Source organism: Gadus chalcogrammus, chromosome 17 (assembly GCF_026213295.1).
Source record: "Gadus chalcogrammus isolate NIFS_2021 chromosome 17, NIFS_Gcha_1.0, whole genome shotgun sequence".
NCBI lineage: Eukaryota > Metazoa > Chordata > Actinopteri > Gadiformes > Gadidae > Gadus > Gadus chalcogrammus.
In genome coordinates this window covers 2,920,917-2,937,638 of record NC_079428.1, presented here as the reverse complement: position 1 = coordinate 2,937,638, position 16,722 = coordinate 2,920,917, and the positions used below count along the sequence as shown (strand labels likewise).

Sequence of the window (16,722 nt, the reverse complement as noted above, 5' to 3'; positions counted from 1 at the left end):
GGCCAACAACAAAAGCCATTGAGGCTAATTGTCTTTGGGGGCTAAACGCCAATTGGCTGCCTATTGGATAGAAGAGATAGAAGTCTGGCAGCAACAAGTATGGGGAGACCATCTACTCATTTACACTGATGGGTCAAAGGAGCATGAGAGTGGTAAAGTAGCAGTGGGTATTAGCATTCCTGAAATCGGGTACAGAATAGGGTATAGAGTCTCAGATCATCTGTCAGTATTCACAGCAGAGACGGTGGCAGTCTTATGGGCCTTACGATGGGTGCAGGATAATAAACAGGGGTATTCAATAATATGTAGTGATTCAGCTGCAGCTTTCATTTCAATAAAAGAAGGAAAATCCAAGTCCAGACCGGATTTAATTGTGGAAATACTACAGTCTGTGTTCAGAGTTTACAAGGCGGGGAGGGAGGTGGGGTTTCTCTGGGTGCCGGCTCATGTGGGTGTGAAAGGGAACGAGGAGGCGGATGAGGACGCAAAGAAGGCGGTGAAGGAGGAAACGGTGCAAATTAATTTGCAATATGGGGCACCCGAGTACATGGAAAAAATAAACAGGGCTCTAAAAGAAAGGTGGCAAAATTCTTGGGAGAAGGAAGGGAAGGGCGTACTTTACAATACAGGGAAATGTAAATAAAGATAGGTGCACTTTTAGGTGCATAAGAAAAGATGATGTAGCAATCACAAGACTGAGGCTTGGACACTGTGGGCTGAGGAGTGGGCTGGCTCTGATTGGCAAACACCCAGATGGCAGGTGTGAGTGTGGAGAAAGAGAGACTTGTAAAACATGTACTTCTCCAGTGGGGGCGCTATTCCAGGCAAAGGAGGACTCTGTACCGGAGGCTTGGATCAGCCGGGGAATCATTTTTTAATTTGCGCACCCTTATAAATCTGGATTCAGTGGATAAAACAAAGGAATTGATGGACTACATATTACAGGTGACGATACAACAGCGACACTACTTCTTTTTGGACTTTATTAATGCAACAAAGTAATACATTTAAAAAATATTCCCACAATCCAATATTTACAGTCGGTCAACGCCTGCCTCCCAGTGGAGCTACACAGCAGCACCACATCGTTGTATTTTAAATCATCAGACACGATGCATCACCAGCGCTTCGTTTATAACAATCGTGTCCTCCGCTGTTGTTGTAAAGCCGTGTCCGTCTGTCCGTGTTACCCATTGTGCCTTGCTCTACACCACCGTCGGGGGCCGGAGGTGTCTGCGCGTCCACAACCTCAGTCTGAACTGCAGCTCCCCAGCTGATGGAGCTGTTCAAGAGCTGCGAGACGAACTCGCTCATCAACTTCTTCTCCAAAACAGGTGACCATCCAACTGTCTCTGTTCATTCCCGACCCCTCTCCTCACCCTAGGACCAGGTCACACTTTTAAAGATTAGTGTTTCGACACCGCAGTAACTCTTCTGTGTTGCTTATTTGAACCTCAATTTGAGTTTGAATATGGCGTTTAAAGTTGCTTGTCGGACTGTAAACAATGACACGCCGACGGATGAGGAATTCAAGCCCCGAATATGCGGCTCCACCGGTGCCCCGGATATATCGTCCCCATAGGTAGCTCGTTGTCATACCATACGTTTCGAGATTGGTGTTTCATAAATGTATGTAATTAATTTCAATTTATGTAATTAAATGAAACAAACAGCAAGTTAAGATTTTGACTTCGTTAATGGAATAATGTTACAACTTAAAAGACATTCCAACAGACGCTTTGTTTCACAGTCAGTCAACGCCTGCCCTCTGATGGACAAAACGAGAACTGCGGGCAGTATATTTTTTGTGGCCAGGAGATAACATACGAGGTGAACTTCGGTTAAGCTCTAAAAACAGATAACTACACATTAAAGACGAAAATACAACAGCAACGCCTCTGTTTTCAAAGTATTGATTTTATTCATAAACTAAAGTTATAAATTAAAAACATTCCCGAACGCCAATAATCACAGTCAACCCCTGCCGTCTGGTGGACAAAACGGGAACTGCACGCAGTATATATTTGGTGTGGCCAGGAACGCAAAAACATACAAGGTGACCTTCAGTTGAGATCTTTGAACAGAAAACTGTATTGAAACACATAATATGTATAGATAAAACGAGTAAAAAAAAAGTTAAAAAAATAAATCACTTCCGTCACGCCAGAGTACTTCAGTCGCGCCAGGTTTGTTGTCACCATAGATATAGATATTAACTAGATGCCCTACGGCGGCGTCTAGAACGTCACCATAGGCCGCTATCTTACCACAGTAAAGCTTTCTGACGACGCTGAAGTTGGCATTCGCAGCATCCGATTCAGCAGCTGGTCCACTTTAAATCGGTCCTGATTGAAAACCACTACACCTAGACTCACCTAGACCCTCCTAAATTATCACAGTGAGGCTATACATTATAATAAACATAGTTACAGATTATTGATACCTTTTTTCTATTTGTGAAAATGCAATACAGGCTCATTTTAATGCTTTTTAGGGGTCCAGACTGCATCAGAACGGGTCCTGATTGAAAACCACTACACCTAGACTCTTCAAATCTAGACTAAATTATCACAGTGAGGCTATACATTATGTAAAACATAGTTTCAGATTTGTGAAACCTTTACCCTATTTGTGAAAATGCAATAAAGGCACATTTTAATGCTTTTTAGGGGTCCAGACCGCATTAGAACTGATCCTGATTAAAAACCACTACACCTAGACTCTTCAAATCTGGACTAAATTATCACAGTGAGGCTATACATTATGTAAAACATAGTTTCAGATTTGTGAAACCTTTAACCTATTTGTGAAAATGCAATGCGGTCTGGACCCCTAAAAAACATTCAAATAAGCCTGTATTGCATTTTCACAAATAGGGTAAAGGTTTCACAAATATGAAACTATGTTTTACATAATGTATAGCCTCACTGTGATAATGTAGTCCAGATTTGAAGAGTCTAGGTGTAGTGGTTTTCAATCAGGACCGATTTGAAGATTCTAAGTGGTTTTCAAGCCGAATCGGATGCTGCGAATCGGATGCCAACTTCAGCGTCGTAGCTTTCTGGTGGAATCTGTTGTAGCGGACGTCAATCAGTGATCTGCACAAACGCTAATACTCTTATCTCGCTGAAATCTTGAAGGATTTACAAACGGTTTGGTTTCTTACAAACTTTAGCTTTTTCTGAGTTTTAGTAGAACATATATTGATTCAACATAAATAACATGAATACCTTCTGCATGTGTGTATTTTTATTGCACCTATCTGTTCTGTTTAATGTTCATTTCATATGAAAACACATGGTTATATATAAATACATCTCTGTACAGGGTGGGGATTTCAACATGCAGCCTTTCTTGATGTATATTTGTAAACATCAAGGGAAATCTTGTACCTATTTTAGAACATTATTCTATTTTTCTTACAACTGAACGACATGATGTCATTGTCGAGGAACGACTCGGAGCTGAGGTTCACTTGCAGGTTTCAGTTGGGGAAAAATGATACAGAATAAAAAACGTTGTGCTCATTTCGGTGGTCCACATGTCTGTCTGTCTGTCTGTCTGTCTGTCTGTCTGTCTGTCTGTCTGTCTGTCTGTCTGTCTGTCTGTCTGTCTGTCTGTCTGTCTGTCTGTCTGTCTGTCTGTCTGTCTGTCTGTCTGTCTGTCTCTCTCTTCCTTTTCTCTCTCTTTCCAGGCGGCTGAGTGCAGCAGGAAGCTCTTCATCTTCCACGCCTCCATCCCGACCGCTGAGGCTCCTGGGAAGTTGAAGAACCGAGACGATAAGAAGCTGGTCAGCACGGACAAGGAGAAGGTGAGGCTCGGGGTCACTGCTTCTACTCTCAGTTTCTTTCAAGCTGGTCGAGGTTATGCACTGATTCAACATATCTGTTCTATTTTATATTTGACTTATGTGCTTAATTACTTATTAAGTTATTTTTAAACATGTTTACATCTCATCTTATAATTATCCCATTTCATTTGTATCTCTATCATTATCATTATCCTCAAACGCTCCTTGCGTATTCATTTAGCCTATCAAGGAATGCTGATCTTTCAGCTGTCCAAGGACTGTGTAGCTCAGGGCTTCCGCGTGGACCTCTTCCTGTTCCCCAGCCAGTACCTGGACATCGCCACCATGGGGGATGTGCCCGCGCACACCGGGGGCGCCGTCTACAAGTACAGCAACTTCCAGGAGTGTGTGTTTGGGTGGGTTGGTGGGTCGGTTGTGTGTGCGTGTGTGTGTCTGTGTTTGTGTGTGTGGGGGTGTGAGTGTTATATTGCTTGTGTGTTTGTTGCCGTGTTGATGGGTTGAGTGTGAGTGTGTGTGTGTCTGTGCGTGTGTGTCTGTGCGTTTAGAACACATTACAATCTATTTAAACATGGATGTTTTTGTGGCCCGAAATGGGAAAACAATCTATTAATGAAACTGTGGATACTTTCTAGTTAGGCTATTGTCTCTGGCTACAGGCCAGGCATGTGCACTAGAAGCAGACTTTAGATCAGATGTAAAAAAACAACGCTTTGCTTTGCTTTATTATTATATTTACTCAGTAGTTGGCCTCAAGTGATAAAGAAAGAGTAGCAATTAATTAGGATTCAAAAGACTGTTTATCACACTTTTTTGTTCAATTTACAATTGATTTGAAAATAAAACCAACACACCCACAAACTCAAAATAAAAAGTATGATATCACGTTTGCTGTATTGTCGCAGTAATTTACACACAATACATGCATACACACAAATATGCACATAGAGAATCCCAATGCATTGCACACAAAGCCAAATGAAAATGTGTACCTTTTTCAATATTACCAATGGGAACAACACTATAAATTAGCTTCTTTCAATGTTATGAATTTTGAGAGGCAGACGAATTGTTGTATGTTTTTGTAAACGCATCTGAAAGGCCTTTGCCCCCACACCTTTTGTGATTTCTTTTTTTGTATTGGAGGAAAATAAACAATGTTTCCTCGGTCTTGCTGTGGTTCTTCAGTCCTCCTCAGCCAATGATCTGACGCACGTACACAGTTCAACCCTTGTATTTGGAGCAGCCGTTTGATCAGTTGTGACCTGAGCCTTTTTATCCGCCCATCATTTGACTGAAGTCGATTTCACCCCGATATTGAAGTCCTTCAATAGCTTGGCACCCATTATGGCACTGGTCAAAGGTCAGCCCTGAGAGACAAACACACTGGGTGACTCTGGGAGGAGCAGAGCATGCTGGGAAATGGAGTACAGAGAAGCATATCTCTATGAAACCATAGAGAAGTGGTGAGAAATGTATAATCCTTTATAAATGATTATTGAGATGATTCATACTATTATTTATAAGGTTTGTTAATGATTTACAATTTAATATGTTAGTTCTTTATGAACACCGAATATTGCTGCAGTTCATGTTTTGTTCAGCTTGCTAGAAAGCAATTGTTAAAGGGTTGATATTACCACCGGGCGTCAGTGTGATTAGCCATGACGAGGCTAAGCACACACACCTGGTGACATAATATCACCACTTCAATTCAAAGTCTTATTGGTCACATGTTTGCAAAAATAACATTTTACACACAGTGAAATTAAAAAGGAGTCATCACTGTCATTCACTCTATGTATTTTTATGTGAGCTCATCTAAAGTAGGGACAATCTATGCCTAACTAAGAATTTAAAGATCACATTTAAAGCTGGAAAAACCTTTTTTATTACATTTTATTACAATAAAAATATTTTTTTATTACATTTATTTCACTGACGCTTTTATCAAAAGCAATGTCATAAGTTCATAAACTCATTCAACATGAAGATATGACCCAACAAGTGCAAGAATCACGCAAGTACAAACATTTAATCAGTAAGCAGAGTTCTGAATTAATCAAACCAGTAAATTCAGTTATTTAAATGTTTTCTATTAAAAAAAATATTTTAGGGTAGCACATGTTTAGTTTGTGTCATTTCATTAGTTGGACAGTAGCCTATCAGGAAAGGTGTGGTATAATGTCATATTCTGGTCAATATTTCGATTTTATTGATCATTATTTAGCCTTGTGAAATTAAGTCTTGTTCCTTTTTTCTTACAAGTTTTCTAATAATACGAGTCAAGAGATGTTCCTATTATAGGAGAAAGCCACTAATTGCCTAGCTCCTTGAGTTTGTTAATCTGCGTCACAATCACACACAGCTGCTCAGTTGGTAAAGCTGTTGGTGTTCTTTGGGTTGGTATAAGGATTATAATTTATATTACTTTGTTGTATACAAAATATATCAGGTTTCAGAAGAGAGCGTGGTTGAAGAGACTTGAACCCATGTCTCCAGAATGAGGGTGACCTGCTCTAACAACTACACCACTGAGACACTTTTTGTTAAGTGGTTGGAGGTTATAATTGACATTCAATTTCACGCGACGTGAATCGTTAAGTCAATTATGAACTCTGATTAAGTCTGAACCAGTTGCTCAGTGGGGCAGTGGATAGAGCTGTATGTGTTCTGTTCTTGAGTCGTGAATATGACCTGGGTTCAAATCCTGTCAGGAACACTCACCTTGGATCGGAGTCTTTTTCCAACAATGTCATGTGTATTGTAGGGTCAACAATGAACTTTCTCCGTTTCTAAGTCGGTGTCTCTGTGGCGCAGGTGATAGAGCTGTTGAGGATCTGTTCTGGAGACACCGGTTCGATTCCTGCAATTGGGGGTTTTGTGAGAATCACTCTCTGGTGATTGGATGCGTGTGAATGACTGTCTCTGTGAATGGATGTGTCTGTGAATCAGTTAATTCACAGCCATCCAATCACACTGACAGTCATTGGGAATGAATGGGCGAGTGGGAATGACTGTCTGTGGGAATGGATGGCTGTGAATGAGTGCACTCATTCACAGCCATCCATTCCCACAGACAGTCATTCGAAATGAATGTGTGAGTGAATGGACCCAATCAGCAGAGAGTCGTTCCCATAAGACCCCCCCCGTAGGAGTCAGACCGATGACTCCAGAACAGATCCTCAACAGCTCAAACACCGAGAGGAGGGGACGTTTTGATAAACGTTGCTCTGATAGTTTACCCAAAATGTTGTACTCCCACCTGGATTGCAGGTGGGAGGTGTCTGTGTGTCCCAGGTGAGAGTGTGTCAGGTGGGAGTTGAACCCCGGTCTCCACGACTGTTACCCAACAGCTCTCTCACATGCGCCACCAAGACACTTACTAATGAATGGTTGGAGGTTATAATTGACATTCAATTTCACGCGACATTGCTTCTTGTGAATTGTTAAGTCAAATATGAACTCCGATTAAGTCTGAACCAGTTGCTCAGTGGCGCAATGGATAGAGCTGTATGTGTTCGGTTCTTGAGTCGTGTATACGACCTGGGTTCAAATCCCAGCAGGAACACTCACCTTGGATTGGAATCCTTTTCCAACAATGTCATGTGTATTGTAGGGTCAACAATGAACTTTCTCCGTTTCTAAGTCGGTGTCTCTGTGGCGCAGGTGATAGAGCTGTTGAGGATCTGTTCTGGAGACACCGGTTCGATTCCTGCAATTGGGGGTTTTGTGAGAATCACTCTCTGGTGATTGGATGCGTATGAATGACTGTCTCTGTGAATGGATGTGTCTGTGAATCAGTTAATTCACAGCCATCCATTCACACTGACAGTCATTGGGAATGAATGGGCGAGTGGGAATGACTGTCTGTGGGAATGGATGGCTGTGAATGAGTGCACTCATTCACAGCCATCCATTCCCACAGACAGTCATTCAAAATGAATGTGTGAGAGAATGGACCCAATCAGCAGAGAGTCGTTCCCATAAGACCCCCCCCCGTAGGAGTCAGACCGATGATTCCAGAACAGATCCTCAACAGCTCAAACACCCGGAGGGGACGTTTTGATAAAAGTTTCTCCTTTACTTTACTACAAAAATGTTGAACACCCACCTGGATTCCAGGTGAGAGTGTGTCAGGGAGTTCCAGGTGAGAGTGTGTCAGGTGGGACTCGAACCCAGGTCTCCAGAACTGATATCCAACAGCTCTCTCACATGCGCCACAGAGACACTTACTATGATATGGTCGAAAGTTATAGTTGTCAATGACATTTTATGAACTTTATTGAACTTACCTTTTATTGAACTTACCCCTTATGTTTTTTTTTCATGACGACCAATTAAAAACGACAGTTACCCCTTATGTTTTTTTTCAAGACGACCAATAAAAAACGACAGTGCTACCCCTTATGTTTTTTTTCAAGACGACCAATAAAAAAACAACAGTGTTACCCCTTATGTATTCTTTCAAGACGACCAATAAAAAACGACAGTGTTACCCCTTATGTTTTTTTTCAAGACGACCAATAAAAAACGACAGTGTTACCCCTTATGTTTTTTTTCAAGACGACCAATAAAAAACGACAGTGTTACCCCTTATGTTTTTTTTCAAGACGACCGATAAAAAACGACAGTGTTACCCCTTATGTTTTTTTCATGACGACCGATAAAAAACGACAGTGTTACCCCTTTGTTTTTTTTCAAGACGACCAATAAAAAACGACAGTGTTACCCCTTGTTTTTTTTTCAAGACGACCGATAAAAAACAACAGTGTTACCCCTTATGTTTTTTTTCAAGACGACCAATAAAAAAACGACAGTGTTACCCCTTATGTTTTTTTTCAAGACGACCAATAAAAAACGACAGTGTTACCCCTTATGTTTTTTTTCAAGACGACCAATAAAAAACGACAGTGTTACCCCTTATGTTTTTTTTCAAGACGACCAATAAAAAACGACAGTGTTACCCCTTGTTTTTTTTCAAGACGACCAATAAAAAACGACAGTGTTACCCCTTATGTTTTTTTTCAAGACGACCGATAAAAAACGACAGTGTTACCCCTTATGTTTTTTTCATGACGACCGATAAAAAACGACAGTGTTACCCCTTTGTTTTTTTTCAAGACGACCAATAAAAAACGACAGTGTTACCCCTTGTTTTTTTTTCAAGACGACCGATAAAAAACAACAGTGTTACCCCTTATGTTTTTTTTCAAGACGACCAATAAAAAAACGACAGTGTTACCCCTTATGTTTTTTTTCAAGACGACCAATAAAAAACGACAGTGTTACCCCTTATGTTTTTTTTCAAGACGACCAATAAAAAACGACAGTGTTACCCCTTATGTTTTTTTTCAAGACGACCAATAAAAAACGACAGTGTTACCCCTTGTTTCTTTTCAAGACGACCAATAAAAAACGACAGTGTTACCCCTTATGTTTTTTTTCATGACGACCAATAAAAAACGACAGTGTTACCCCTTATGTATTCTTTCAAGACGAACAATAAAAAAACAACAGTGTTACCCCTTATGTATTCTTTCAAGACGACCAATAAAAAACGACAGTGTTACCCCTTATGTTTTTTTTCAAGACGACCAATAAAAAACGACAGTGTTACCCCTTATGTTTTTTTTCAAGACGACCAATAAAAAACGACAGTGTTACCCCTTATGTTTTTTTTCAAGACGACCAATAAAAAACAACAGTGTTACCCCTTATGTTTTTTTTCAAGACGACCAATAAAAAAACGACAGTGTTACCCCTTATGTTTTTTTTCAAGACGACCAATAAAAAACGACAGTGTTACCCCTTATGTTTTTTTTCAAGACGACCAATAAAAAACGACAGTGTTACCCCTTATGTTTTTTTTCAAGACGACCAATAAAAAACGACAGTGTTACCCCTTATGTATTCTTTCAAGACGACCAATAAAAAACGACAGTGTTACCCCTTATGTTTTTTTTCAAGACGACCAATAAAAAACGACAGTGTTACCCCTTATTTTTTTTTTCAAGACGACAAATAAAAAACGACAGTGTTACCCCTTATGTTTTTTTTCAAGACGACCGATAAAAAACGACAGTGTTACCCCTTATGTTTTTTTCATGACGACCGATAAAAAACGACAGTGTTACCCCTTTGTTTTTTTTCAAGACGACCAATAAAAAACGACAGTGTTACCCCTTGTTTTTTTTTCAAGACGACCGATAAAAAACAACAGTGTTACCCCTTATGTTTTTTTTCAAGACGACCAATAAAAAAACGACAGTGTTACCCCTTATGTTTTTTTTCAAGACGACCAATAAAAAACGACAGTGTTACCCCTTATGTTTTTTTTCAAGACGACCAATAAAAAACGACAGTGTTACCCCTTATGTTTTTTTCAAGACGACCAATAAAAAACGACAGTGTTACCCCTTGTTTTTTTTCAAGACGACCAATAAAAAACGACAGTGTTACCCCTTATGTTTTTTTTCAAGACGACCGATAAAAAACGACAGTGTTACCCCTTATGTTTTTTTCATGACGACCGATAAAAAACGACAGTGTTACCCCTTTGTTTTTTTTCAAGACGACCAATAAAAAACGACAGTGTTACCCCTTGTTTTTTTTTCAAGACGACCGATAAAAAACAACAGTGTTACCCCTTATGTTTTTTTTCAAGACGACCAATAAAAAAACGACAGTGTTACCCCTTATGTTTTTTTTCAAGACGACCAATAAAAAACGACAGTGTTACCCCTTATGTTTTTTTTCAAGACGACCAATAAAAAACGACAGTGTTACCCCTTATGTTTTTTTTCAAGACGACCAATAAAAAACGACAGTGTTACCCCTTGTTTCTTTTCAAGACGACCAATAAAAAACGACAGTGTTACACCTTATGTTTTTTTTCATGACGACCAATAAAAAACGACAGTGTTACCCCTTATGTATTCTTTCAAGACGACCAATAAAAAAACAACAGTGTTACCCCTTATGTATTCTTTCAAGACGACCAATAAAAAACGACAGTGTTACCCCTTATGTTTTTTTTCAAGACGACCAATAAAAAACGACAGTGTTACCCCTTATGTTTTTTTTCAAGACGACCAATAAAAAACGACAGTGTTACCCCTTATGTTTTTTTTCAAGACGACCAATAAAAAACAACAGTGTTACCCCTTATGTTTTTTTTCAAGACGACCAATAAAAAAACGACAGTGTTACCCCTTATGTTTTTTTTCAAGACGACCAATAAAAAACGACAGTGTTACCCCTTATGTTTTTTTTCAAGACGACCAATAAAAAACGACAGTGTTACCCCTTATGTTTTTTTTCAAGACGACCAATAAAAAACGACAGTGTTACCCCTTATGTTTTTTTTCAAGACGACCAATAAAAAAATGACAGTGTTACCCCTTATGTTTTTTTTCAAGACGACCAATAAAAAACGACAGTGTTACCCCTTATGTTTTTTTTCAAGACGACCAATAAAAAACGACAGTGTTACCCCTTATGTTTTTTTTCAAGACGACCAATAAAAAACGACAGTGTTACCCCTTGTTTTTTTTCAAGACAACCAATAAAAAACGACAGTGTTACCCCTTATGTTTTTTTTCATGACGACCAATTAAAAACGACAGTGATACCCCTTATGTTTTTTTTCATGACGACCAATTAAAAACAACAGTGTTACCCCTTATGTTTTTTTTCATGACGACCAATAAAAAACGACAGTGTTACCCCTTATGTTTTTTTCATGACGACCAATAAAAAACGACAGTGTTACCCCTTATATTTTTTTTCATGACGACCAATAAAAAACGACAGTGTTACCCCTTATGTTTTTTTCATGACGACCAATAAAAAACGACAGTGTTACCCCTTATGTTTTTTTTCAAGACGACCAATAAAAAACGACAGTGTTACCCCTTATGTTTTTTTTCATGACGACCAATAAAAAACGAGTTTTTTATTGGTCGTTTTTCATGACGACCAATAAAAAACGACAGTGTTACCCCTTATGTTTTCTTTCAAGACGACCAATAAAAACCGACAGTGTTACCCCTTATGTTTTTTTTCAAGACGACCAATAAAAAACGACAGTGTTACCCCTTATGTTTTTTTTCAAGACGACCAATAAAAAACGACAGTGTTACCCCTTATGTTTTTTTTCAAGACGACCAATAAAAAACGACAGTGTTACCCCTTATGTTTTTTTTCAAGACGACCAATAAAAAACGACAGTTTTACCCCTTATGTTTTTTTTCAAGACGACCAATAAAAAACGACAGTGTTACCCCTTATGTTTTTTTTCAAGACGACGAATAAAAAACGACAGTGTTACCCCTTATGTTTTTTTTCAAGACGACCAATAAAAAACGACAGTGTTACCCCTTATGTTTTTTTTCAAGACGACCAATAAAAAACGACAGTGTTACCCCTTATGTTTTTTTTCAAGACGACCAATAAAAAACGACAGTGTTACCCCTTGTTTTTTTTCAAGACGACCAATAAAAAACGACAGTGTTACCCCTTATGTTTTTTTTCAAGACGACCCATAAAAAACGACAGTGTTACCCCTTATGTTTTTTTCATGACGACCAATAAAAAACGACAGTGTTACCCCTTATGTTTTTTTTCAAGACGACCAATAAAAAACGACAGTGTTACCCCTTATGTTTTTTTTCATGACGACCAATAAAAAACGAGTTTTTTATTTGTCTTTTTTCATGACGACCAATAAAAAACGACAGTGTTACCCCTTATGTTTTCTTTCAAGACGACCAATAAAAACCGACAGTGTTACCCCTTATGTTTTTTTTCAAGACGACCAATAAAAAACGACAGTGTTACCCCTTATGTTTTTTTTCAAGACGACCAATAAAAAACGACAGTGTTACCCCTTATGTTTTTTTTCAAGACGACCAATAAAAAACGACAGTGTTACCCCTTATGTTTTTTTTCAAGACGACCAATAAAAAACGACAGTTTTACCCCTTATGTTTTTTTTCAAGACGACCAATAAAAAACGACAGTGTTACCCCTTATGTTTTTTTTCAAGACGACCAATAAAAAACGACAGTGTTACCCCTTATGTTTTTTTTCAAGACGACCAATAAAAAACGACAGTGTTACCCCTTGTTTTTTTTCAAGACGACCAATAAAAAACGACAGTGTTACCCCTTATGTTTTTTTTCAAGACGACCCATAAAAACGACAGTGTTACCCCTTATGTTTTTTTCATGACGACCAATAAAAAACGACAGTGTTACCCCTTATGTTTTTTTTCAAGACGACCAATAAAAAACGACAGTGTTACCCCTTATGTTTTTTTTCATGACGACCAATAAAAAACGAGTTTTTTATTTGTCGTTCTTCATGACGACCAATAAAAAACGACAGTGTTACCCCTTATGTTTTCTTTCAAGACGACCAATAAAAACCGACAGTGTTACCCCTTATGTTTTTTTTCAAGCCGACCAATAAAAAACGACAGTGTTACCCCTTATGTTTTTTTTCAAGACGACCAATAAAAAACGACAGTGTTACCCCTTATGTTTTTTTTCAAGCCGACCAATAAAAAACGACAGTGTTACCCCTTATGTTTTTTTTTCAAGACGACCAATAAAAAACGACAGTGTTACCCCTTATGTTTTTTTTCAAGACGACCAATAAAAAACGACAGTGTTACCCCTTATGTTTTTTTTCAAGACGACCAATAAAAAACGACAGTTTTACCCCTTATGTTTTTTTTCAAGACGACCAATAAAAAACGACAGTGTTACCCCTTATGTTTTTTTTTCAAGACGACCAATAAAAAACGACAGTGTTACCCCTTATGTTTTTTTTCAAGACGACCAATAAAAAACGACAGTGTTACCCCTTATGTTTTTTTTCAAGACGACCAATAAAAAACGACAGTGTTACCCCTTATGTTTTTTTTCAAGACGACCAATAAAAAACGACAGTGTTACCCCTTATGTTTTTTTTCAAGACGACCAATAAAAAACGACAGTGTTACCCCTTATGTTTTTTTTCAAGACGACCAATAAAAAACGACAGTGTTACCCCTTGTTTTTTTTCAAGACGACCAATAAAAAACGACAGTGTTACCCCTTATGTTTTTTTTCAAGACGACCCATAAAAAACGACAGTGTTACCCCTTATGTTTTTTTCATGACGACCAATAAAAAACGACAGTGTTACCCCTTATGTTTTTTTTCAAGACGACCAATAAAAAACGACAGTGTTACCCCTTATGTTTTTTTTCATGACGACCAATAAAAAACGAGTTTTTTATTTGTCGTTTTTCATGACGACCAATAAAAAACGACAGTGTTACCCCTTATGTTTTCTTTCAAGACGACCAATAAAAACCGACAGTGTTACCCCTTATGTTTTTTTTTCAAGACGACCAATAAAAAACGACAGTGTTACCCCTTATGTTTTTTTTCAAGACGACCAATAAAAAACGACAGTGTTACCCCTTATGTTTTTTTCAAGACGACCAATAAAAAACGACAGTGTTACCCCTTATGTTTTTTTTCAAGACGACCAATAAAATGATACTGGACTAATTAAACTTTATTCGGGGGTTAAATGATGGCTATCTCCATGTGAGAGATCAGACATTTGATATAAACGTACCTCCTGTCTGGTTAAAGCGCTTCTTCAGAATCCCCATGTTGGCTTTGAAGACCTGCTCGTTACCCTTTCTGTTTTCAGTTGCCCTCTCCAGGTAGTCTGGGACTTTGTCTCTGTTAGCCTGTCCACCCAGTCCTGTTTGGTTATGATTCTCTGGGTGTTGCTGTCGTAGTACTCAACCGGAACCTCATCCACCATCACAACTTCCACATACTCTGGGAAGGTTGAGAGTCCAGACGACGCAGTGGAGAAAAACTGCAGAGAGTGAATCACTGTAGACAGACAGACAGACAGGTTAATACATCACGGTATACAGACAGACAGAGAGACAGACGGACAGGTTAATACAGTACATCACTGTAGACAGACAGACAGGTTAATACATCACGGTATACAGACAGACAGGGAGACAGACAGACAGGTTAATACAGTACATCACTAGTTAGGTAGGTTAATCAGTGTTTCCCCCAGTAAAAGTCTTAGTCAAGGTGGTCAAGGAGCGGGGGGGGGGGGGGAGGGGGGTCTCCATTTCAATTCCATTCAAAAAGCTTTATGGCACGACCATTGTTCAGTATTACTGATGCATTATTGACCTTTATTTTTTACACCTGATGGAAGTATGTTTTCTTTCCCTACGAGAGTTTTCTACTTTGTTAATGCATAATAATTAAAAAATATTTATAAAAATATATATATATTTATATACATTGGTAGTCGAGGCGGGGCCCTATTGTTGTTAGTGCGGCCGCCTTAACAACACAGTAGGCTACTGGGGGAAACACTGGGTTAATATACAGTACATCACTGTAGACGGACGGACAGGTTAATACAGGACAGTCAGAGAGACAGGTTAATACTATCCATTATATAATAATAAACGATTATTTAAATAACTATTCCAATGTTTTTATAGTTATAAGTATATTGGTGAATTTCTGTATTCAATGACGGCATTTTAACTATCTTCAGATTGCTATCATTGGAATGATAATAATTAATATAACAAAATAATTATTATATTTCATAATGTATTGATAGCAACGATAATAATTATATTGTTGCGTGTGCGTGTCCGTGTGCGTGCGCGCGCGTGATGATTCTCCAAGAACGTTGACGTCGAGTTAATAATAAGATTGTTAAGAGTGTTAATATAATACTTAGGAGTACACTTAAAGTACACATCAGTAGACTTAAAGTACACATTGGATTCCCTCCTAACTGAAGTCTAATGTTTGGATCTGATAATAGATTTTACATTTCGGAACGACGTCATCAATCCAGTGCGCTGGTTTCGTTTTCACAGTTGAACCCAAAATAAATGCTCTTATATTAGTTTAAATATTCACAGTAAAAGATTAATCATGAATTAATTAGAGAGGATAATCAAATGCTTTTCAACCAAATTAGGGAATCAAAGCGGAAACGAAACTTTAGAAAGATCATTCGAAAATTTAAAACTGTAATCAGTCTCACCTGAGGACACATCGTGACCAAAGACCAACAGCAGCAGCCCTATTAGTGCCTTCATATCGATGTAATCAGAAGAATAGCACGATGCGATTATCCACAGCGGGGCGAATCCGACTCCAGCATCAGACGGACTGACCAGGAAACCTGCGAACAAGAGACGGCGCGAGAGGGAGAGGCTGGTCTCTCTGTGGGCCTAAAACACAGGAAAAGGGACGGCTTGTAATGGCTAATCTCACTCACACCTGGTGGGTGAATGTCACCCCTTTACCTGTTCACGGCATCTTATATTAGTACCTGTGCTTTTAAATACTTGACATGTTAGGCATGTTCTTGTAACATCGTTTCATAGTTCAACACAAAGGTTTACCTTTTTTCCACACCGGTGTCTAACGTGTCACTTCCTGTTATTCTCTCACGCAGCTCATCTCGAAGGCGGAGAAGATCATCATGGCCCGCGCAAAGTTGTGTCGTATTTCATCCACTTTGTTTTTAACAAGTTTTATTTTGGTAATCGGCGGAAAGCCAAAGCTAATTTAAAAACACAATTTGATACATTAATGTGAACTTTTTGTGAGTCATCTTTTCAGGGTCGTACATGTTGTGTATATATAAGGTACAAGGCTGAGAGAGAGCACCACATTCATTGTTGAAAAGTGATTTTTTTTTTTTATAGCAATAAACATCAAACATCATCTTTAAACTTATTTGAACTGTTAGTGCAAATTGTGACTGCATTTTAAGAATAATTCTTAATATCAGCTTAAATACAATATTTGAATAGTTTGGTGTTAATAATTTAAATAACACATCAC

The 16,722-nt window shown here is 38.5% G+C and overlaps 1 long non-coding RNA gene and 1 pseudogene across 3 annotated transcripts; one reads left to right on the top strand and one right to left on the bottom strand.

The window, feature by feature from the left end:
- The first annotated feature begins 96 nt into the window (after positions 1 to 96).
- On the top strand, positions 97 to 4,855 carry LOC130369732 (uncharacterized). 3 transcript variants are annotated; one of them, XR_008892888.1, is made up of 4 exons: positions 97 to 945; positions 1,168 to 1,334; positions 3,695 to 3,811; positions 4,032 to 4,855. It is a non-coding gene; the product is annotated as an uncharacterized LOC130369732 (long non-coding RNA). The 3 variants fall into 3 exon arrangements; XR_008892889.1 differs by having other exon boundaries at positions 812 to 945; positions 1,230 to 1,334; XR_008892887.1 differs by lacking the exon at positions 97 to 945 and having other exon boundaries at positions 1,008 to 1,334.
- LOC130369730 (class I histocompatibility antigen, F10 alpha chain-like) lies at positions 4,074 to 16,232 on the bottom strand (annotated as a pseudogene).
- Between the last annotated feature and the right edge of the window lie 490 nt (positions 16,233 to 16,722).